Below are 22655 nucleotides of genomic sequence, written 5' to 3'. Positions count from 1 at the left end.
TTAGTAGTGGCAGGCCTGCAATAAATGCCAATGAGGTCCATCAAAATGAGTATTTGTGTGTGTCCTCATAAAAATAGATCAACCTTTTTAACAGACTCCATGCAGAGGAATTTGTATAATTACAACACATATCTACAGCTTTAGAGTCCTTTCCACACCAAAACCAACATGCTAAGTCATAAATGCAGAGGAAAAATAAACACAGGAACATAATAAAAGAGATTTGGTTGGGTTAAGTCGCTCTGTCTCAGCTGCCATGTTGTAGCTAGCAGGATTTCCACAAGGGGTGGGCAAAGGGATTATTTTCCCTGTTTGTCAGCTCTCCCCTCACCTTTGCCTCTTGCACTCTTGGGGATGGCAAACAAGTCTGTTCATATAAAGGAAAGGAAAGGGACAACCAAAAAGGAGGAAGGGTCCCACCACACATACATACATACATTAATTTCCAGACCATGCATTAACTCTTTTCATGCTGGTCTTGATGGAAATGCTCAACAAGGAATGAGAGATGCTATGTAGCCCAAACAAAAGGATAAATTAAATTTACAACTTGTGCATTGTGTCTATAACTTGCCAGTTCTATGGTCACAGCTGAATTGTCAACTCCAACTAATAAAATATGGTTTATGTCTGAGATTCCCCACCATGCCAAGTTTCCACAGAGTTCAGCTGAAGTGGAAAGGCAGTTATGATTCACTGATTCTCTCCCCAGCCCAGCCACAGATCTCATTCTCATGAATTATCCACCAGCAGGGAAGAACTCGAGTGTTATGTGTCACACACAGTCCTCATCCAAGACTACCTCTCCTGCCAGGGACAAGTCCCACAGAGCATGGAAGGTGCCTGGAGAGATGAGGGGCAGAATCCAGGGAAAATTCTACTTGGAGGCCTGGATGCATTTTAGGATAGTGCTCTTCCTAATAAGAATGGGACAGGGGTTTATAAGTGTCCATACACCTAAAAGCACAGATGGACATTTAGTGAGATTTTCAAAAATTCCTATGACTTTTATAGAAGTTAGGAGATGTTAAAAGAACAAGAGGGACCTCTCTACACCTTTAGTTCTCAAGTATTTATTACGGGTCTGGTCTAAAAATCAACCAGTGCTTTCCAAATTGGCCTTGTTTTTAAGCAATTTCCATTGCCATAGCATTGCATTGTTTTAAATGAACTTAATGGATTCCACTTTTGTGTAGTAGCCAGAAAACAGAGACTATGTGTGGGACTCAGTTTGATTTATTTTAGGCATCTGAAAATGAAGGGTGAGAGTCTCAGTTAGTTGCTGATCTACCTACTGAGAGAGCAGACACATTGGAAAGGGATGAGTGTACCCCTGGAGGTTCCTGTGTCTCTCCCTTGACCACAGAGGGAGCACAAGCTCAGATTAGACATCTAATTCATAACAGCTGAAGCCAGATGAGATTAATACCTCCCCCCCCTCCTCCTCCAGTGACTCAGCCAAAGGCACACAGAAAACAATGGGAGAGCGAAACCCTGAATTCAGCCTCCCAAACCTCTAGACAGGGTTTAATCACTATACTGAGCTTCCCTCTTAAGAGGAGATATTGGAAACTCTTGCCAAAACAAATGCAGTTGGTACACAACAGAAAGCAATGAAAATTGTGCTGACCAATAAGTACAGAGTTGGGAGCTGGAGGGAACAAGAGGGTCATACCCAAGCTTAAAGGCTTTCCCCACAGATTAACCAGTTCACAGGAGCCATGAACACCTCAGATATGCAGAGGCTGCAGCCACCCAGGGAAGTGCAGAGGAGCAGGACTGCCTGGGCAAAGGACCTGACAACGGGAACCCAAAAGCAAAGCTAGTTTCAGCCAACCAGCTGTGCTAGTTTTCTCATGACATATCTATCTCACTACCCTGATCAAGGTCAAAAAGCACACATTTCTCTCTTAAAAATGTACCTCTTAATAACAAGGAAGAACAACTGGCAATACTTCAAAATCCTAGTGAAAGCTGAAGATAGTCTGAAGTTTTGCAACACAGCACAATGCTAAATCTTAGTGAGGTACATAAAGGAATAGCTCTTAAAAAACAGTGCAGAAAAATAGTATTTGTATTAAAACTTAATTTCACTTGAAGTTTTCATCTTTCTTTCATTTAATCTATTTGCTATTCATTCCTATGAGGAAATTGTTCTGCTACTAATGAACTCTGTACCTTATGACAAAAAGGGATTTAGATAAACATAAACATAAAGGAGATGTTCTTTCTTGAAAGATTTCTTACACTGCCTTCCAGTTTTTAAATAATAAAAAATAACCAGTAGCACAACTTCTTATTATAAAACCAGCTGACTCAAAAAGTAATTGCTTCAAAAGTCATAGTAGAAAGATGCAAAATACTTCTAGTGCCTATGAAAGGCAAGTGAAGCCTTTCAAAGTCTCCTAATTATGCACTGTTTCTTGCTCTCCTTATGCTGTAGATCTTGTCATTACACTCCCCAGGCTCCTCCCCCGTCATGCCTTTTAAATTATATTTGAGAATAAAAAGCAGTTAAGCATCTACAACAGACACAAACTTTTGCCTTAATGATAAAGGCACTGGCAAAGTCCCAGTTGGTGCCAGTCTGGCCAGGTCTTTACCCAACCATGGCTTGCACATCCCAGGCAGAGCACAGGCACAGACTGCAGACGTGTCCTTCAAGACTGGGGTCTGACAGCAGCTAGGTGACTTTGCCAATTAATTTATTATGGTCTTCTAAACACTTGTTATGGTCACACTGGTTCTCAGAGGCTCTGTGTGATGTGCAATTACTCTTATTCCAATCACAAAGCCAGCAACCAGCAATTTAATGTTATTTGTGTTTCAATTTTCCTTGTACCTCTATACGGCTTTGATGTTTGGGATGCTGTTGGTCATGGCAGTACCTGATCAATGCCTCTTCAAGGTGCACCTCCAAACCCCTGTCTCCAGTCCAACCTTGCAAACAGCTGGAAAATTTACTCATCTTTTAACGTTCTGCAGGACAGTTTGCTACACAAAAGTTTCAGCAGAGTTTGTGCTAGCTATTGTCAACACAAAAAAATGGGCAGTACCCCAGAGGGTTTATGAAAAATTAGACAAAAAGCTGTCAAGTAGACAAAATAACATTTCATTTTCAGACCCAAATAGTTAAACAAATGTTATGGTCTTGTGGGTTTTTCCATAAGAAGGATTTGACACTCGTCAGGTGTTTCCTTGACCAGCCTGAGGAATCTGTAAAGCACCATGCTTTGGGAGGCCAGCAGCTCAGAAACCTGCTCTCAGACTGTTGCCCAGTTAGCTCTTTGCTGAAAACCTTGTCCTTTTTCTCTGCTTCTCACAGGCCTGACCCTGACACTTGTTTTGGCTGACAAAGCTCTGAATAATTTTGCCTCTTTTCCTAGGTTTTTTTCCCTGCTTCTTCTTCCCAGACACCAGCCAACTGACAGTCCCAAGTGATGTTTCAGCAGTGTTTGCTCACATTTGTTTCTGAGAGCCTTTAACTTATGCCACCATGGCAGTAGTGTTTGAAGCAGAGCTCATCACAGAGCAGGATTTTAGCCCCAATGTCCATCATCAGCAAGACAATGCCCTGGTGCCTTTAACCTAAGGAAAATGGATGGTAGGGAGGGTGAATTCTCACTTATTTCACTCCCTTGTTAACCTACCTTTTCATAATTAATTAAATAAGTCATTCTGGGGCAATAGGGCATGTCCTAAGTGTGTGTAAAGAACTAATCTATTTTAATTGCTATATATCCAGAAGAGATTTGGCTTAATTAAATAGCAGCATTGTAACTTTCACAGCTCTGCACTAGCCTAGCCAGTTGTGACCTGCAGTGATTGCTGTACTTGAAAAACCATCACTCCTCCATTGCTCCTTTGAAGTGAAATTTTCTTTCCAGCATATTCTGGAGCTTACTGGTAGCTCAGTAAAACAGCTTGCTGTGTTTCCAGATCCTAAATTTCTTTTTTTCTTTTTTGTACTCATACAAGTAAGTAAATATTTTTCTGAATTTTTTATTTAAATGCCATGCGTTTTTCTGGAAATTTGAAAGCTTTTAAAAGATGCCTGATGATAAGCCTGACAAGAGGCAGCACGTTGTGTCTATAGAGCAAGGCAGAGAGGTCAAGTGCTTCCACCATCAGGGAAAACCTTGGTGAGAGGGAGCCAAATGCCAATACTCTAGCTCTGGGTTTTCCCCTAGAGCTGCCATCATAGTGCAAATTCCTGTGGCCCTTTTCAGCCACACAGGCCTTGAAATGGTGTAGCAGGGGAAGGAGGAAGAGAGAAGACTGGGTGTCATGTCTAGCAGGTTGTACACACAAAAATGTCAGTGTTGCTCACTCACAGCCTGGACTGCATTCTAGCAAGTGAGCTAAGGAGGAAAGGTTTTCTGCTGCCACTGGAAACCCTCAGAGCCATCCCTTCACCCTATCATATGTTCACTATCAGAAACTGCTCTTCAAAGCTGAGCTGAAACTACCGTGCTGCATATAATTGACAAAGTTAATTGTATGCAGCATATTTCCCCTACCATAAATATTCCCAAACACCATTTGTTTCTGGATTTCACTGTTCTCTTAACTGAAGAACAGCTACGTTATTGTTTCATCTGTAGCCCAACTGTTTTCTTTACATTTTACCACTAAATTGAATCTACTGCCAGTAATCTAATTTACATTTAAAATGCACAATATGCCAACATGACCAGACTTCAATAAAATTTTTACTAAAACTCATAAATGCCTTGATTCTGGTGTTTATAGAAATTTTAGACTGTTCATACCCTGAATGTTATGTCGCTAGCATCCTGAAATCATTCCCATATGAAGTAAAGAAACATTCTTAGATTCATGCTGTGTCAGGAAATACAAAATGTAATGTCACTCGCCATTGCTCTCAAAACCAAAGATTTGTCATCTCCCAACAAAATCATTTGGATGGCATGTCCAGCCTGCAGTAGCATGGGATATTAGTTCCACTCACCTGCTTTTGTTATTGATACAGCACATCTTGTTCCCTTCATTTCAGATTACAAATATTTCTTACCATCCTCGCATAATTTATTTTTTCTTCTTGTTCACACAAGTGCTTGGTTTCAAAACATTGCAGAATTCTTCAGGTGTATTATGAGCACTCTCTATCAGCACTGAGGATATCCAGAGGCATCTTTCCTGAGTGCCTACCTGACAGTACCAGAAAAGTAATTTCCTAGAGGTTTAGATTACATTTCTCAGTTGGATACTGATTGCCAGATTTGTAATTTTTAGCAAAACAAAAATTATCAGAGGTTCAGGTGAAACTGAAACAAGATTTCAGGGTGGTCTTCCTTTTTTTGTTTGCTTGGGTTTTTTTGGTTTGAGGTTTTTTAATGTGAAAATGGATTATGTAGTAGACACAGTTCATTTTTGTACTTACTAAACATTTTGATTTCTTTTTCTAAAACAATATTTTCAGGGGTATTAGACTAAGTTGAGTTTTTAAAAGTAAAAAATTGAAAGCAAAGCATACATTTGCTTCCTATTAAAACTCTTTTTTCTCTTGCTTTGAAACAAAAGTGGTGGGATGTGCACAGGCAGGCACATGTTCATACAAAAGGAATTAAAAAGGGTTGAGTTTTTTGAGTCAAACCCTCATTACAGCCTCAAGCCTGTATGAGTTCAATAAGCATTTGGACAATGCTTTCAGACACATGGTGTAACTCTTGACTTGATAATCCTGATGAGTCCCTTCTAACTCCAAAAATTCTATGATTCTATTATTTTCCTTTTTTGTTTTGTTTTGTTTTCATTATTTTACTTCAGCAATCAAGCCAGTTATAAATTAATTCTGAAATTCTACTCATTGCACTTATTTATATCTTTCAGCTAATGTTGGATCGTCCAAATCCATTCTGGTTTGATTGTCTGTGCTTGTCAGAAATTCACAAGCTACAGCAGTATGAGGATCAGTGGCCACATCTTCAGCACAGTCACAGCTTCAGGCAGTGTCCATAAGCTGATCTAAGTGTGGATACTCTGATCCAAAGACATTCACTTATTTAAACTTATTTATAGTAGAATCATAGGATCAGGGACTCTAAAGACCACCTGCTCCCAGCCCCTCTGCCACTGGCAGGAATACCTTTGACTAGATCAGGTTGCTCCAGGCCCCACCCAGCCTGGCCTTGAACACTTCCAGGGATAGCACATCCACAACTTTTTCTGGGTAACTTCTTGCAGTGCCCTACCACCCTCACAGTAAAATATTGCTTACTAATATCTAATCTAAAACTCTAATCTTTTAGTTCAAAACCATTCTCCCTTGTCCTATCGCTATCTGTCCATGTAAAAAGTCCTCTCACCCTTTTTTATAAGCCCCCTTTAAGTACTTAAATCTCATTTTGCAGTTAGGGCCAAATATGGATTCTTACCTCCTTACTGTTGGCAGAGAGAGCACAATGGACCATATTTTACTTTACATGTCCTCTCATTTTGAAAAGTTAGGATTTATATGTTGTTATTACCCTGTGGAATACACCATCAAGAGTTTGTCTAATTGAGAGTGGCAAAACCTGAAGAGATGTGAACTAAGACATAGGATGTTCTGTGCTTAGACATTGGGATTGCAGAAGACAAGGTTGCAGCTGTCTCTTTCAAGGATAAATCAGACTCCTCTATGTATATTTGCTGTTTCACATCTAAATGCATATAATCAGCTGTCAGGAAACCCGTCTGCACATTATATTGCTTTGAAATATTAGGTCAATTATAATTGTTCTTTCATATATTTGAGCTGAGCATTGGATTCTATGGGGTCAAATTCTGCACTTGGGTGCATGCATCTAAAACACACGGCTTGGTTCTGAATAAAGAAAAATGGGAGGATAACACACCATTGCCCAAGCTGTATTCTTCTCTCAGGAAATTTTAATGGGATTTTTGTGTACAATAGGATTGTTGTACTCCAGGGTGCAACTATTTATGTAAATATAATCATGCTATTTATGTAAGAAATTCAAAAGTTTACAGTAAGAATCAAGAACAGTTTCATCCTGAAGGAGTAATCATTTAATTGAGAATGCAGAGTTAAGGTTTAATGTTTCCTTTTTTCCTTTTCCAAGTGGTTTTTGCTAGCATTCTTAATACACACAGAGTTACATAAAGTAAATATACATTGTAGCCAAGTCAAAACTGCTGGGCCAACAGAAAGCAATACCCCACACCTGCTGAGAAATTCTCCCTTCTCAGCGCCTTATTTTTGCAAAAGACTTTGTTGGGACATGGAAGCCCTTGACTGTCCTGCCTGATAAGCAAACACCACAGCCTTTCTGAAAACTGAAGCACTTTGCTCGGGGCTGGGAGAGCAACACCAGACAGGCAAATTCCTGTTTGGAGCTACCCAGGAGATGGCAGTCTGGGGGGTGTTGGCCAATTTTTAAAATTTTAAATTAGACCTTCAAGCGTATGTTCTTATCCATCTAGCCTATGCAAGAACATCATAAACCTGATCCCGTTTACCCTGAATCACAGTGTGACCATGACATAAAATATGGGGTCCCTTGCTAAAACCCTTCACTTGCTCCATTCACCTCCTGGGGACCAAGCTGCCCTGCTGTGGCCTATGTCCCCTCTGCAGGATGTCAGCGGTGATGTCCCTGCATCTTTAAATGGTACCCTGAACAGAGGATTGACAACAGGACATGAGATGGAGACCTGGCTGGCTACGAGATGGAGACCTTCAAGTGTCTGGGGAGCATAGCAAGGCAAAAGAATCTTGAGGGTGTTAAACCAAAAAGAAAAAGTTCCTTGCTTTCTAACCATCTGCAGACTTTAGTCTTGATATAATTTTCCAAACAAGGCATTGAGGAAATGTTACATTAAAAGTTTTAAGAAGTGTGATAACCCAACCAAGGGACGGACAATTCTTGAAAACAGGGAATTAGAGGAGGGTTCTGTGGATGTCCAGTCACTAAGGGGTTATTGAGAGGAATTTGAGTGAACATAATGCATTTAATAGAAATACATCATTAGAGAAAAAGTCTCTTTTTTGAGGATCTAGACTCCCACCTGGGCATGAGTATTAGTAGTAGAAGCAGCTGCTCAAGATGACTCCAGCACTAATAAACTGTTGGTTGAAGGACAACATGTGACAGAAATGTACAATAAGATTGGTTTGGAATTTTTTGCACAGACTGTGAACCCTAGCAGAGACATTTCCTAAAAAAACCCTATAGCAATGGTCTAAATTTCTGGGTAAATTTAGCTAAATGACATGTTTCAGTACAGTCAGCTTGAAAAGTCAGATGTCCAAACTCAAAGTGCATAGGTCTCATTTGTGAGCCTGGGAAATGGTAACTCTGGTGGGATTTGGGGAACTTTGTAGATATTCAGAAAAACATAATCTCCACCACTGATTCTAAAGGGCTAGTCCTCTTCTGGAATGGATAGTGGTGGGGCAACCGAATCAGAGGTTGTAAAATCCTGTGCCTGGGCTCCCAGACAGCACAAAGTTATCCAAGCTACTTCTGTCAAGTACCCATACAGGCCACACACATATGATGACAGGCTTAGTCAGTTTTGAAGAGAAAAACTGTACAAGATGAATCCTGACATTTAAATCTCAAAATGAGACCCGTTCACCTCGTGAGTGGATGCAAACTCTGCAAGGGAAAACGGATACAGGAATGTCACCATGCTGTGGGAGGCCTTCTAACACTGGAAACTGAAAACCAAGATTAGAAGGTTGGGTTTGGATTTTTTTTCCTAAAATATATGCTGTAGCTCAGCTGGCGTTGTTGCTGGTCTTGGAACGGCAGTCAAGCAGTCACAGTGCATTATCACAGCGGTCTCCTTTGGCTGGGGAAATCTCTGAAGACAAGCAAAACACCAACAATGTGCCAGAGGCTCATTTTGTTTAAAACCCAACAATTTCAATATACATATCCCATAATTAATTTGACTTATACATAGCACAACTCCTTGTCCTGCTGTCAGGCTACCCTAGGGCCAGGGGCAGAGACACTGGCATGCCCAGCGCCCCATTCCAGTCCAGCACAACTTCCCATCTTGATAGAAGAGCTTCCAGCATCAAAGCCTCAGACTGGGGCCATTTAATTGAGCCAAAAATTTTGTATTATTCTGAATTCTGAACTGTTGTTTAACCTGCAGACTGAGACGTTCACCATGAGAGTCAGAGCAAGACTGAGATTTGCTGTCTGTGAAAAGCCAGTATCCTAAAGGAGGCAGAGAAATCTTTCCAGGTTATTGGTGTTAATGAGCCTGACATACAACTAAGCACTACTGGCTCTATCCAGCAGAGGGAAGCAGCAAAAAGAGAGCTATATTGGTTTGTTTATCATTTTAACAATCACAGAATAACTAGTTACTGCCTAAAGAAACATATTCATAGAATGTAACTACAGCTGAAGTCCCATCAGGCAGATTTGTTCACTTCTGTCCAGTGACTGAGATCATGTAAAATTGGGACATTTCATTAGTCAGAGATGTTTCCTCTGAACCTGTTGAACATTTTAATATAACCTCACATCACTGCAAAGAGCAAATAATCCCTGAAGATGATACTAAACCTACACTTTTTGCCTGCCCCTGTAAAATTGAATGAAAAAGTAACAGTACCACCATTGTGATTCACACATAATTGAGTGTGCCAACTAATAATCTTTAATATCCACTGCTGACAGGATGGAATTAACTGCATTTTTCCCTGTCCAACTTTCATTTTTTTCCTTGTGGTGCAAGCCAGTATCTAATCCCATCCTTATATCATTTTGGCTATATTAACTCAATTGAGGAGAAAGTACTTAGCCTAAAGCACGTTAGGGTGAGACCTTGAAATAACAATGTTTACACAAGCTAAAGATGTCTTTTATTGAAGCGCTCCACTGATGCTTGCCAACAAAAGCTTTTCATGCGCAAGAGTCAATACTGAATTATAGCTAAGCCATGTAATAATTATCCTCATTAGACGTAACCAGAGCATGGATAGGATGAATTCAGTTATAAACTCTGCTAATACTCAGGAAGCATATTCTATATGTAATTTAATAATCTTGGAAATAAATACACAAGTCTTTCTGTCTTTTAGCACAAGATCTATTTAAAGCAGAGAGGCAATTGACTTCACAGTGAGAAGACCAATTTTTTCATTATTTGTTTTTTACCTAATCTGGAGGGAGTTTCTGAATATGGTATTTAGATGAGTGCAACAGGGGTTACTGAGAGCAAGAGAGCTGGGACACACTGGTCACCACACCTCGGGTGTGTCATCCTGGTGGGAAGAAGGGCATGGGTGGGAACTTCTATCCTGAGTGTTGGTGTTGTCTGTCTTCTACTGAAGCACGTGGGAGACTCCCCATGGAAAGATGCCTTGGGTGCACTGAAAATTCATCTTTTCTGTCCCTCATAATTTCCTGATCTTCTTGACTTAGCCCTGACAATTTTTGGAAATCCTTTGAGTGCTTTTATTAAGGTGGTTTTAGCACAAATTTCTAACATTCAGATTCTGGCTGGAGGCTGCCAAACCAATTCTCAGGTGATTTCTGCCCATGCTTTTGGCAACACAGGGGTAAGGGACTACTCCTCCCATCCCAGTCCCAGACCAGTTGCTCTCCATTGCTTCCCCCACTTCTACCATTCACTCTCAGCATGTTTTTCAATTGACACTCTAGGCAGGTGACCCTAAAAATTTCATCTCTAAACATATATTGAGGGAAAAGGATGGTAGAGAGCCTTTTTATCTGTCTGTTTTACAGTAACTCAACAAGGTGAGCAGAAACAGGACAGAGCAATGGGGATTCTCTGGCCTGCTTTTGCTTTCAGCACCCTCACACTGGCAAGCATGGCAACCATCTCATTGTGTTACTCACCCTATGAAACTCCCTGATTCCACTGTGGGAAGTATGGCAGCTCTTTTCCCTGGGACTTTCTTCCCCCAGGACTGGAAACCTGCCTTGGCTGCTTGAACAGAGCATCAAACCCAAGGACATGCTGGAGTCCCAGACTCAGCTGGGGCTCTGATTCTCCCTGAACACTTTTCTTGCAATGTCTCTGACTCTGCTGTTTCTTCTGTTACGGGGGATAATATTACTTTCCTATCACTGAATTAACCAGCTGTGTCTGAAAGCATGAAAACATCACGTTTTCCTCTTCAACATTTAAACCTGATGCCATTCTGTGAACCAAACTATCCAGAAAATTAGCTTTTGGAGGTTGAGAAACTTTGACAGGAGGCTCTCTCAGTGCTGCTTTGATGAGTCCTCGGGAGAGTCCAGCAGACCAAGGGGAGAGAGCAGCAAATTATGTCAGCTCTCATCCAAACCTCACCTCATCTGTCCCAACCCTGCAAGTGCTGAACACAGCAACAGGCATGCCAGTGAGAGGTCCATGACAAAGGATACTGGGTGGTGAGACTTTCTGTACGTAATTATTTCTAAATAAAAGGGCCAAATAAAGACAGCAGCACATGTAGCTCACTAGGAGCTACAGCATTCATCTCACAGATGGCACAGTCCATGGGCAAGAACCTGTTGTTTTTTATAAGTCAGCCTTCCCCATTTGAGGCAGTGGCAAAAATCCCATAATCCCAAAGAGATGAAATTCTGCTCCTTTCTAATGATGCAACACTGATGTAACTATCAAAGCTGGTGACAGTATACCAATGTGGCAGTAATACAACTCCAAGCCTGCCAAGGTAAAGGAAAGCAGACAGGGTGAAAAAGATCTGGTTCACTGATTTATTTTTCCAAAGATTATTTACTTACTTTTGGCAAATTTCAGAGTTATTCAAAGAAGACTGATTTTTTAAACTATTGACATGGCTTACAGTGATAAAGTAATCAGCATTTCTCAGAATATTAGGAAAAAGGCCTATGGTCCATGGAAAAGTCATATTCAAAACAACTGGTGTAAGAATGTGTTTGTGTAGAAGGAACAATTTTAAGCAATGAGGCCAGAACACTAAATTGAATGTCCCATATTTTAAGTTTTCATTGCAAAATATTTTGTAGTTACATTCAAAGTTATCAAATTTGAGGAATGATATAAATAAGACCTAACCTCCATGCTATTAAATTAAGCTGCTGCCAACATTATTATTGGAAGTAAAATTACTTTGATTGCTATCAGCTATAATCAAATATAGGAAAAGCTTGGAATGCTGATAGGTTCCACAGTAGTATGTTCTGAAACAGTCATTAGAAAAGAAAGCTCTGACATGATATATCTATTTAAAATTATGCTTCACAGTAGCAGATAAATAGCATAATGAATTCTTGGGTTGCTGCAGCCTATGTGTTTAAGCTCAAGTTATTATTTTATTTCCATTTGTCTTTTTGAACAGTTTAATGTTGCAAGCAAGCCACAGCTCAATATACTGAATTATTTACAAGCCTGTGGAGTGCAGATGCCTAACACAGCAGTTCTGGTGAAACCTCTCCCAGCTCCAGCCAGGACGTGCATGCCCAAACAGAGAGGGCAGTGCTCCAGCACCCAGATCAGCCCAGTCCATCCAGGCCCTGCCCGAGCACAGGGAGAACCTCTGCTCACAGCCTGAGGCTGGCTTCATTCTTGCCATGAGGAGCCACTCCGAGGCACCAGCAATGAAAGGCAGTGCAGAGCAGAGCAGAGCAAAGCTGCACAGCTGGAAGGGAAGAATCGGTGTGTGAGCAGAGCCCTGGGGGGCTGCTCAGTCAGGCTTCAGGCAAAAAGTGCACACAGACCTTGGGCTGAGCCCGAGGGTTGTTCCACTTGTGGCTTTCATAGAAACCATAGAACATGGGCTGAGACCATAAACACAGCTGGATACCAAGGGCTGTTCCTTCCCTGCCAGGAACACCACAGCAGAGTTTTCCCCTATTCCCAGGACATCTGCCTCCCCTCCTCACAGGGACACTTCCCCCCAGGATCCCTGAAGGCAGAGAGCAAGGGCTGAGTGAGGGCAGCAGCCGCTGGGGATGTTCGAGCTCATTCCACACTCACCCTACAAGGGAAATCACAGGGCTGGGTCACTTCCCAGCTCTGCAAAGCCACACTACTGAAGCAACAGGGGAGACAAAAAAAAAAAAAAAAAAGCCTTCATAAAACAAATCCTACAGGATTTCCTCACAGTAATCCTCTGCCCAGAGTGAGGTACCTGCACTGCTTTAGTCACCTGCTGCATTGAGGGGCGTAACTGCTGGAAGAACAGAAGGGCAGACTTAGTTTTTTCCCCCACGTATTCTGGAGAAACAAAGGGTTGCCTTCAGATACCCTGTCTCAACTAGAAGTGGAAGCTAAAATTCTCCCCAAGGCTCATGCTTTGCTGTTGAATGTCAGAAAGAAGCAGAATTAACTGCTTCTTGCACTGGGATTCTGCTACAGACAGCTTTTTGCCCCTGAAAATGTTACTGTGAAACCACTGCAGTTACAGCTGGGATTTTCAGAGGGGTTGCATGAGACAGTGCCTCTAAATGCCTTGGAAAATCTCAGTCTAAACCTAACTGGCAATCAACTAATTGGATGTGAAAAAAAGTCCTTTACGAGACATGCTTGTGTCAATTATGCTCTATAATCTCACCTCCAGAGGTAAAATAACTTTCCTTTCCCAGACTATACTCAATGTATGCCATAAAAATTTCATCAGACAGTGGAAATTCAATGTACTATGAGACAACATATATGCCAGAGGGAGCCAAATTCAGTCTCAGAATAATTATACAATGGTTGTTAGAAATAGAACTAGAACTAAAAACGGCATGTATTTTTAATAGGCATTGCTGTTTATTAACCAAGAGTGTTGAAAGAACATGTGTTATTTTATATAAGTGTAAGGGAAGTAATGGATAAAATGTTACTTCTAAATTGGTTTTATCAGTTGACCCTCTTCTTCAGAATGATAAAGGGTTGGAATACAAAGCTGCATTTTAAGGATGCAGCAGGTTTTGGACACAAGGTGCAGCAGGAGCAGCTGCACCCTCCTTGCCAGCGGTGCTGTGGGAGGGGCACCCCTGGTCCTGCAGCCCGGGCATCCCAGCAGCTCCTGACAGGGGCTGAGCAGGCTGTCTGCAGCCAGACACAGCCCTCTGGCCCTGCTCATCCAGCTGGACCCAGCTGATGGTCCCACAGCACCCAAACAGCCAGTCCTGCTGCTGGAAAGAGTGGGCAGAGGTGGGGAAGTGGCCAATGGCAGTATGTTCTTGCACTATTTCATATTAAAAGGTTTTCTTTGCATTTTGAAAAGGCAGCTTATATCTGATCTCATCACATGAAGGACAAAATATGCCACTTTCAGTTATGTCACTGCATGCTATGTAGGAAAGCACAGACATTAACAGAGCCACAGCCAAGCATCGAGTGCATCTGCATTCTTTGTCTGCAGCCCGGGCTTTTCCTGCCTCGCAGTGACAGGATCAGGGAAGAATTTTCTGTGACTAATTAGGTTTTAACTTGCCAGAGAGAACATGGACATTGGCAGTCTATGGTATAATAGTGAAGCAAAGTTTGAACTAGATTGAACTTAATTTCCTTTTCACTGAAAGGAAAGAAAGATTAATGAAATATCCCCAAATCCATCCTGTTAGCTTTTATTAAATCAGCAAATGAAATTTAACCTCCAATTCTGTTATAAAATCTTTTCCTGTAGATTAAGTTTCTGCAAACATAAATGAAATAGACATACTCTCCCCTGCAACATTTTAGATATGAAAATTACATTACTTCAATCAACATCAATGTTACTTTAGGCAAATGCCATATTAAGAAACAATTATTTCTTGTGTTTCTTTTCACAATGTTACCTAGATTTTATGAAATGCCAGAACTTTGCTAGTCCTTTCTGAAAACCACTTGCTGATATTCTAACATGTCCTTGTTCTTTTGGCCGATAGGACAGAGTTAATTCTTCAGGAATACAGTGCTTTCTTTTATTAATGTTATACTTCTTGTCTGAGGGACTCTAAGCCATGCTCCTCTCCCCCCTTCTTTACTGCTTTTGGGCTCTAGTCATTGCATTAACACCCTGCCTTATCACTCTTCTGCTAAACATCTCACTGAAGTTGACAGAGTGACATCAGAAAAATCCAGCACCCTTCACCTCATCAGATGGGGACAGGCACTCAGGTGTTCTTTTTGGAGAATCAGTAAAGTGTGGTCTCTAAACTTGCTTCTGGTGATAACCTTGAAGGACGAGAGGAGGTGACATTGGTCTGGAGCATCCATAACTGCACTGCAAGGTCTATACCTTAGAAGATATTTACCTGCAAATGTCAAAACAAAATAGTTGGGAAGTGAGGCTGGTGAGTAAGGCAGAGCTGTAAAAATGAGTGTAATGAGCACATGCTGCATGGGGACTGCCTCTGTCCTGCTGCCTGCACACAGGCCCTCATCCTGCTGTGGAGCAGACAAGAGGCTCTGAGGGCTCTGGTGTGCTGCTGCAAAGGGCAGAGCCATGCAGAACCTTGACTCTGGCAATGGGGTCCTGTACTACCCCCAGGTGAGTGTTCCACCATGCCAGATGAGCCCAGCCAGCTCCAAGCCTTTGGAGAGCACAGGGCTCTGCAGGGGGAGAAGAGTCGCTGCCATAGAAGTTAAAACATTAACACTGTTTACGTCAAACCGCCAGCGCTTGGTGCTGCACAAGACAATGTGAAACTGTATAAAATATTTGCAATGATTGCCAAGAAAGCAGACGCTGCCAATACTCCAGAGCACATCCTCTGGAACTGATTACTTCTAATCCTTTAGAAAATGTATAAATAAAATGATGCCAAGACGGATGGACAAGCCAGGGCACCTACTCATGTTTCTAACATACTGCTTTCCCTCCACCCCTTTCCCTTCTGTGTACAAAATGCTCTCCTTTTTTAGTAACTTAAGTTGACAATCATCAAAAGAAATCAAACTGTATATAAACGAACATTCTGAAGCATGTCACAGTATGTCAGAAACTATAGAGATCTACTAGAAGTCTGCAAAACTAGTATTTAAATCTTTTTGTAATGCTTTAGTAGAATGCTTATTTAACTTACTAGCAAGAATGCATTTAACAGGAACACCAGAGGCGTTTACCCTTAGTATTAGCTGCTCAATCACATAGCCTAATCCCAGAGGCCTAATCTGCGTGTTAGTGGGAGCACAGCAATTATCCACATTCATTAGAAATTAGAAAGGGGGAAGGTGGAGAGAAAATCTCAATGGGTAGATAATTAGTTTCACATACTCTCATTGTTTGCACGCAGCCAAATCCATATTGCCATTGAAGTCAAAGGAGCTTTTACTGGCCTGTCCTGCCTTTTCTTGCTGTCCAGACCACCAGCTATGATCATCAGAACTGCTTGTTTTAGGCGAGGAGACACAAGCTTGTTCTAGCCTTAAATATATTAGAATGGTCTTTCTTTCTCACAAGTGTCTAGTAAGCTAGAGTAAGTGGATTTCAATAGCCTGCTTGTTGGTAGCTGCAGCTGGTGCCTGCCTTGGGTTCTTTATTTTGTGCTTAACACAATACTGCTTTAGAACAGATGGATTTAGCAAAGCTTGCTAAGATACTAAATAAGAGTAGGGTGTTCCTAAAGCAGCTGGACACAAATTGAGTAAACATATAATGGAAGACCGGTTCTTTCATTCTCCATTCCCTAATAAAGATGTAATGATTTATCATATAGCTGAAGAGCTGACATTCCTCTCAATCAAAAGGTAGTGTTACATCTCACTATGAGTCATTTATGGCTGATCCCAGGCAGGGGGAGAGAACAGGCTACTCTTGCAGATTTCTGCAAGCTCATTATAATTACAGCTGTCCTCAAGCTGAAGAATTCAGATGTATTTCATGTCTCCAAAGTTTTAGTGTAGCTCTTTGTAGCGGCAGATCAGTGTTCTTTCTCAGTCAGTGCAGCAATAAGATGTTCTGTGGTATTCTGTACACTTATAATCCTATTTTACTAATGACAGAAATTGGTAAATCAGTTTTATTGAGGGTCTTTGGACTTTTCCAGTCACTCCAAGTGACCAGGAAACTGCAAACTCCATCTACAAATACCTACTCTAAGTTCAGGTCAGAGATTGCTATTTAGAGATGTTCTGTCTTCATTAATTCATCACAGATATAAATCTTAGGTGATTTCTAGCATGAAAAGCATGGCAAATGCTTGCAATTCTCTTTGCTTTGAGAACATACATTGAAATAAATCTTACTTGTAGGTTAACTGACAAAGTCTGTATATAAGCAGAAAAATGCTGCTTGAGAACAAGTGATTCTGAGTCTGAGCCCTAAAATGGGTAAAATTACCTCCTTATGAGATTCACCTTCTCTGCTCAGTGAACTTTGAAGGCCTCTACTACACAAGGCAAAGGGCAAGTGCTGTGATGAGAGGAGGTCAGAACCAAGCAGGGTGTGATGGATCTAAACAAAACCATGTCCAAGGCAGTGTTTAATGCTGGCTGCATTGTGACTGCAGAAATGGAAGTGTCTGCAGAGACCTGGAAGTGTCTCTGAAGTCATTAAGTGACTTTTGAGGAAAGGACTCCAGCTTCTCAATCCATCTGCAAAGGACTCTCAATTGTGGCAAAGACCATTTACTTCAATTTTACTATTAGAGAAAGCAGGGAGAGATGGAGGAAACAAAAGGTTGTGAAATGTTGCTGTGCTGCACAGAAGTTGAAGGATCACTTCCCTGGGTCTTGGACTGCCCAGCAGGGCCCTCTGCTGTGTGAAACCTTGGTAGACACCTCATCTCCAAGTGCTTGGTGACAAAAAAATTGTAAAATAGGAAGAACCAGAACAAATTCTAAACTTGAGTTCATTTTCAGAAGTAGATGAGGGAGATTTTTCAAAAATGCATGTAGGATCACAAGATAATTTGCTTTGGAAGAGGCCTCAGGAAGTCATCCTAGTCTAATCCAGTCTCCTAGTAACATCCCTACTACACAGACTAGACTGTATCCCCTTTCACAGGGAGAAACTCTTGCAGTAGGGAAGCAAATAATTAAAAGAATAACAGTACCCAAGAATTACCTTTTCCTGGCATGACGTTTCTACAATTAAAACAGTGGCAGTAAAAGGCCGTTCTGTGATGACAAGGAGGTGCAAAATTGTCAAGGTCAAGGACTGAAACAAAAATTTTTTGGCTTGAATGGTTTGTAACTGAGCAATTAATTAATGAAGAAAAATCTGACTGATGTAATTTTGGAAGACCTTTAGTAGGAAGCTACTGGAAACAGAGCCACAAAGTAGGAAGACAAACTCCTTCTGAGGAGCTCAAAAGCAGATACCATCTGCATGGCAGAAAACAGAAATTGAATATGTTTCCTGGAAAAAATGTGAAGAGCTCAGTGAGAGCTTCTTTCCAAAATGTGTGTTGTTCTTCCTCGCTTTCTGGGTGGTGGCGGTTCTGCTTTCTCATGTATCAACTCAGCCTCAGACAGAAACTCATTATTATGTAAAATACAACATGCAAACTCAGAATCTAAAACCCTATAATCTTAAAATCCAGCATATGGAAAATGTAAATGGGCGGTGTGGTGTGAGAAGCTGTTTTCATCTACTTCTGCCAGCAGTTGATGCCCAGAAGAAAAAAAAGAAAGCTTTGTTTATGTGCCACCAAAACAATTTCAATAGAGCCATTATATGTCCCAAGTCAGGCCACTGATTGTTTTATTCAGCAGCCTTTCAAAGCACAACTTCAACAGTGTGAGGAAATGAATTTAAATAATATTTTTGAAATAGTTTTGTTCTCTCTATGGACATGGATACTAACCCACAGGCACCCGTTTTGTGTCTGCTGCCATCTTGAATCAAAAGTTTTTTTGTTATGTGAGGTGAGAGTGAGGTGGGAGTGAATCCTGGTTCCTTCTCCTGATGGTGTCTCAACCTTAGGCAAAGGCAACAGGGGAGGGGGTGAGAATTTCCTAAAACCACGAATCTGAGCAGGGCATGGGGGTCACCACTGAAGGAGCTTTGGTCACAGCTGAACGATGGCCAGGGAGAGGTGCTGGGAGCAGTGCAGGTGCCCCGTGCATGGCACCCAGGGCCACGGGGCACAGAAAGACAGCAGCATACAGGGGGATTTAGAGCAGCCCGTGGGACCAGGGACTGGCACCTTGGGCAGAAGGAAGGAATTTTGCAGGACAACTGGAGAGAAGAACTTGCTGGAGATAGCAAAGGGCCTCAAGTTAAGATAACAGACACCTCTCTTTATGAGGAACCTGTATCCCTCTACAAAAACCTGCCTTAAACAGTAACATTATGAGACAGCTGTTGTTTCAAGAGGCTTTAAAATGCAGCTGCTCAAGATATCTAGGCAAATTCTGTTGTAAGCATACAAAGTGGGAACTTCAGCCAATATACTCCCACAAAGAGCCTGGGCTCTAGCAGTAAAGACACTGGTGCAAAAACCAGTTAAAAGTTTCCATAAAATTACAAATGCAGTAGCCTCCAGACTTCTGCTGTAACAAGACACACAGCATCAAAGCACACAGACCAGGATTACAAGTATCATTGCTGTAGATATGACAACATTTGATAATCAATCTCATTTCGTGTTTAAAGATCTCTCATAGGTTTTTAATTAAACTTTAGAGGATCCAAATGGTAGGTTTTGCTGTTGAACAGTATATGTTTACCATGAGATTAATTCTGGTTGATTGATGTGCACTCAAGCCAGTTCAGAAATATGCTGCTTACAAGGCATGCAAAATCTGCTTGGACTGTAGCATACCTCAGCCACAATTAGCTGTCATGAATTTCCTTTCATAGAAGGGCTACCTACTTTAATAATCTTTACTTTATAGTGCCAGGTGAACTGGTTTAGCAATTATTACATTTCACTCAAAACTTTGTCCATATTTAGATTTTAACGAATTTTGAAATTAGCCTAAGAAAAAGAGACTTGTGCAGTCATAACTGTTTCTGTGTTTATTTGTGTCTGTTTTCATGTCCCTGCCTTGCAGATTTTGATCCCCTTTGCACTTGACAGAGGTTAGAGGTCTCTAAAACACTACTTTTCTGTGTTTCATGTAAACAGGCCATCTGGAGAACACAAACTCCAGTATTTTTCTCAGTGCAAGAAAAATTGCCTTATTAGATACCAGAAAATCTACATATGAAAGATAATATAAACATCCTCAGGAACAAGAAATATTTCATAGGAATATAGGGTATTTCAGGCAGGCAGTGCCCCAGAAGGGGTCTTCTACAATACCATAGGCAAAGTCATTAAGCCAGAACAGATTGCTGAGGGCTTTGCCCAGACAAGTCTGGAGAACCTCAGAGGTTGAAGGCTCCACAGACACTCCAAGCAACCTGTCCCACCCAAAAATGCTTCCCTGCAGCCAGTCTGGACCCCTCTGGTTTCAGTGTACACTGTTGCCTCTTGTGCTCCCACCCTGCAGTGCTGGGCACAGCCTGGCTTCATCTTCTCCATGGCCTCCCTGCAGGTACCAGGGGTTGCTGGGTGGTCTCCTGGAGGTGTCTTCTGGCTGAACAAGCCCTGGTGCCACAGCCTCTCCTCAGTGGGTCTGTGCCCAGCTCGCTGGCCTCCATCCCTACAGGTCCCTTCCCACAGAGCTGCTCTGCCAGGCAGTGCCAGCCTGGATTTCTGCCAGGGATCTGCCTTGCCAGGGGCAGTGCCTTGTCTCTGCCTTTGACTGAAATGCCGGGAACCTTATGAAACACAAGCCAGTGGCCACCCTGCTGCTGGTGTCAGAGCCTGGCTGTGTGGGATAGCCCAGCTGGGCTGTGCTGCAGCTGGAGCCCAGTGGCTTCCCAGCACACCAAGACCAACACAGGACATCTGCTCCCAGACAGAATCTTAACTAGGCTGGCTCTCATCTCTGTGGTCAGAGCCACAGCATGGGACCATTTTAATGTCTCTTTACTTTAAACATATTTTGAAGGCAAAATTTTGCCTTTGCTACTTGGGAGAGGCTTGGAAATGGCCTGACACAGGCTCATCTCTTGCCAGCCTGCGTTTGCAGGACAGGACACACACTAAGATGATTTTCACCATGAGCAGCATGTATTGCCCAGAGATGCAGGCCAAGAGAAGAAAGAAGCAGGTTCCAGATTCAGAGTAAACCAAAGAAAATTGTACTTTGTAAGCATGCTGGTAAGTAAGTGCCAAAAGTTAACTCAAGTTCAGGCAGCAAGTGGATAAAAGAGAAAAATTCACAGTGGCTATATAAGAAAATTTCTGTCTCATGAAATTCCTGTTCCAAATATCACTCGTAGGTGAGATTTTGTTCTGCAAAATATTTTTGCCTTGTTTGTGTACATGTTCTCCCTCCTAGACATCTGAGGATGGCCACCACACAGATGGGACACTAAACAGGTTAGATACCTGTGGCTGGCCTGACACAGAGTGGTTGTGCTTCACCTGAACCAACACACAGGATTCACACAGACAGGACACCTTGAATTGCCCCTGCCACTGAGGAGCCCTTTCATGTCCTCCCATGCCATCCACTTTTTCTCCATCTCCAGGAACTGTGACCATGCAGGCAGCCTCCCAGACCTTGCCCCATGATCAAACAACACAGCACAAGGTCAAACCCCATCCCATGTAACTGGGGTTAAAGCTTCACTCCCATTTAGGAAGCAGTTTAGGCCTTAAAAATCCTAGAATCTACACAGTTTCAAATGGAACCAGAAGTCTGGGTGTTCAGTGGGCTAGTTCTCACACTATCAATGATTTCTTTAAATACATGTAGCAATGACTTGCTGAAAAACTAGACTATTTGACATTGTTTTGCAGTTCAAGCTGTCTTCGAGGCCCTTGCCTTCAATTCACATGTTGTAAGCCTTTTGAGTCTGGTATTAATAATAAATATTATTCCATGCATCCTTATTTTTTGCTTAATTTAATTACAGAAAATGTAATAGCCTTATGAAAACAATAGATGAGTTTTCAAACCTAATTAACATGATACAAGTGCACAGGTCACTAAAACAGTTGTTTTATCTGGAAGCCTTCCATGCAAATAGATAAAAACAAAACTACATTTAATTCAGCAACTTCACTGTAAAGTTAAATCAAAGATGACTACTTCTTGCCTAGGGGTGCAGCCTCCCTGGTAATAAATGCCTTCCTCTTGTTATTATTTTCGAAAAAGAGAAAGAGATATGAGAACCCTATCACAGAATTTAAAGTAAGTCCAAGTCAGCCATGACCAAGGCTTAACTGTTAGAGCAGCCCTCTATCACCAAGGACAAAATCAACCCAGATGTATCATATTATTTTATTATTCTAACAGCAAATCTTATGTTTAAGGTAAACCCATCCATTTCTCCCCCTCCTCCACCTTGGTATAACTTCTATGCCACTTCTCAACACCCCAGTCTGATTCTACAATTTACTTGGGTCTATAATATAAGTTAGCAAGAGCTGTGCATCCAATGAGAAAATAAAATATAACGCTAAGACTTTACTCTCATTTTACATTTTCTTGAATATTGTTTTGTCCTGAAGGAAAAAAAAAAACAACAAAGTTTGATAATGGCTGAAGAGCCATTTGTAATTCAGGACTGGAGACCTGCATTCAACAAGTAGTTTATTGCTCCCAGTCAAAGAGAATTGATTCCCTCATTTCTTGGAAAAGGGAAAAAAAATTGCTCTGGTATCCAGGATGTCACATATCTGCCTACCCACAGGCATTTTTTGTCTGTCCATCCGCCAAGGAGAAACAATTGTCCCCTGGCAAAC

At 41.6% G+C, this 22655-nt stretch overlaps 1 long non-coding RNA gene across 11 annotated transcripts in view; it reads right to left on the bottom strand.

Moving 5' to 3' along the window:
• LOC135302688 (uncharacterized) overlaps nucleotides 1-22655 on the bottom strand; it is a 75535-nt gene that overhangs the window by 21705 nt on the left and 31175 nt on the right. For 10 of the 11 annotated variants that reach the window (XR_010364256.1, XR_010364250.1, XR_010364253.1 and 7 more), the window contains one exon: nucleotides 15056-15218. The exons of the other annotated variant lie outside the window; for it this stretch is intronic. This is a non-coding gene — a long non-coding RNA (uncharacterized LOC135302688). The remainder of the gene's footprint in view (nucleotides 1-15055; nucleotides 15219-22655) is intronic. 11 annotated transcript variants of the gene reach the window in all.

The sequence above is a fragment of the Passer domesticus genome, chromosome 6, assembly GCF_036417665.1.
Source record: "Passer domesticus isolate bPasDom1 chromosome 6, bPasDom1.hap1, whole genome shotgun sequence".
Lineage (NCBI taxonomy): Eukaryota > Metazoa > Chordata > Aves > Passeriformes > Passeridae > Passer > Passer domesticus.
The sequence above is the reverse complement of the archived record's forward strand: the minus strand, read 5'-3'. Positions and strand labels throughout refer to the sequence as shown.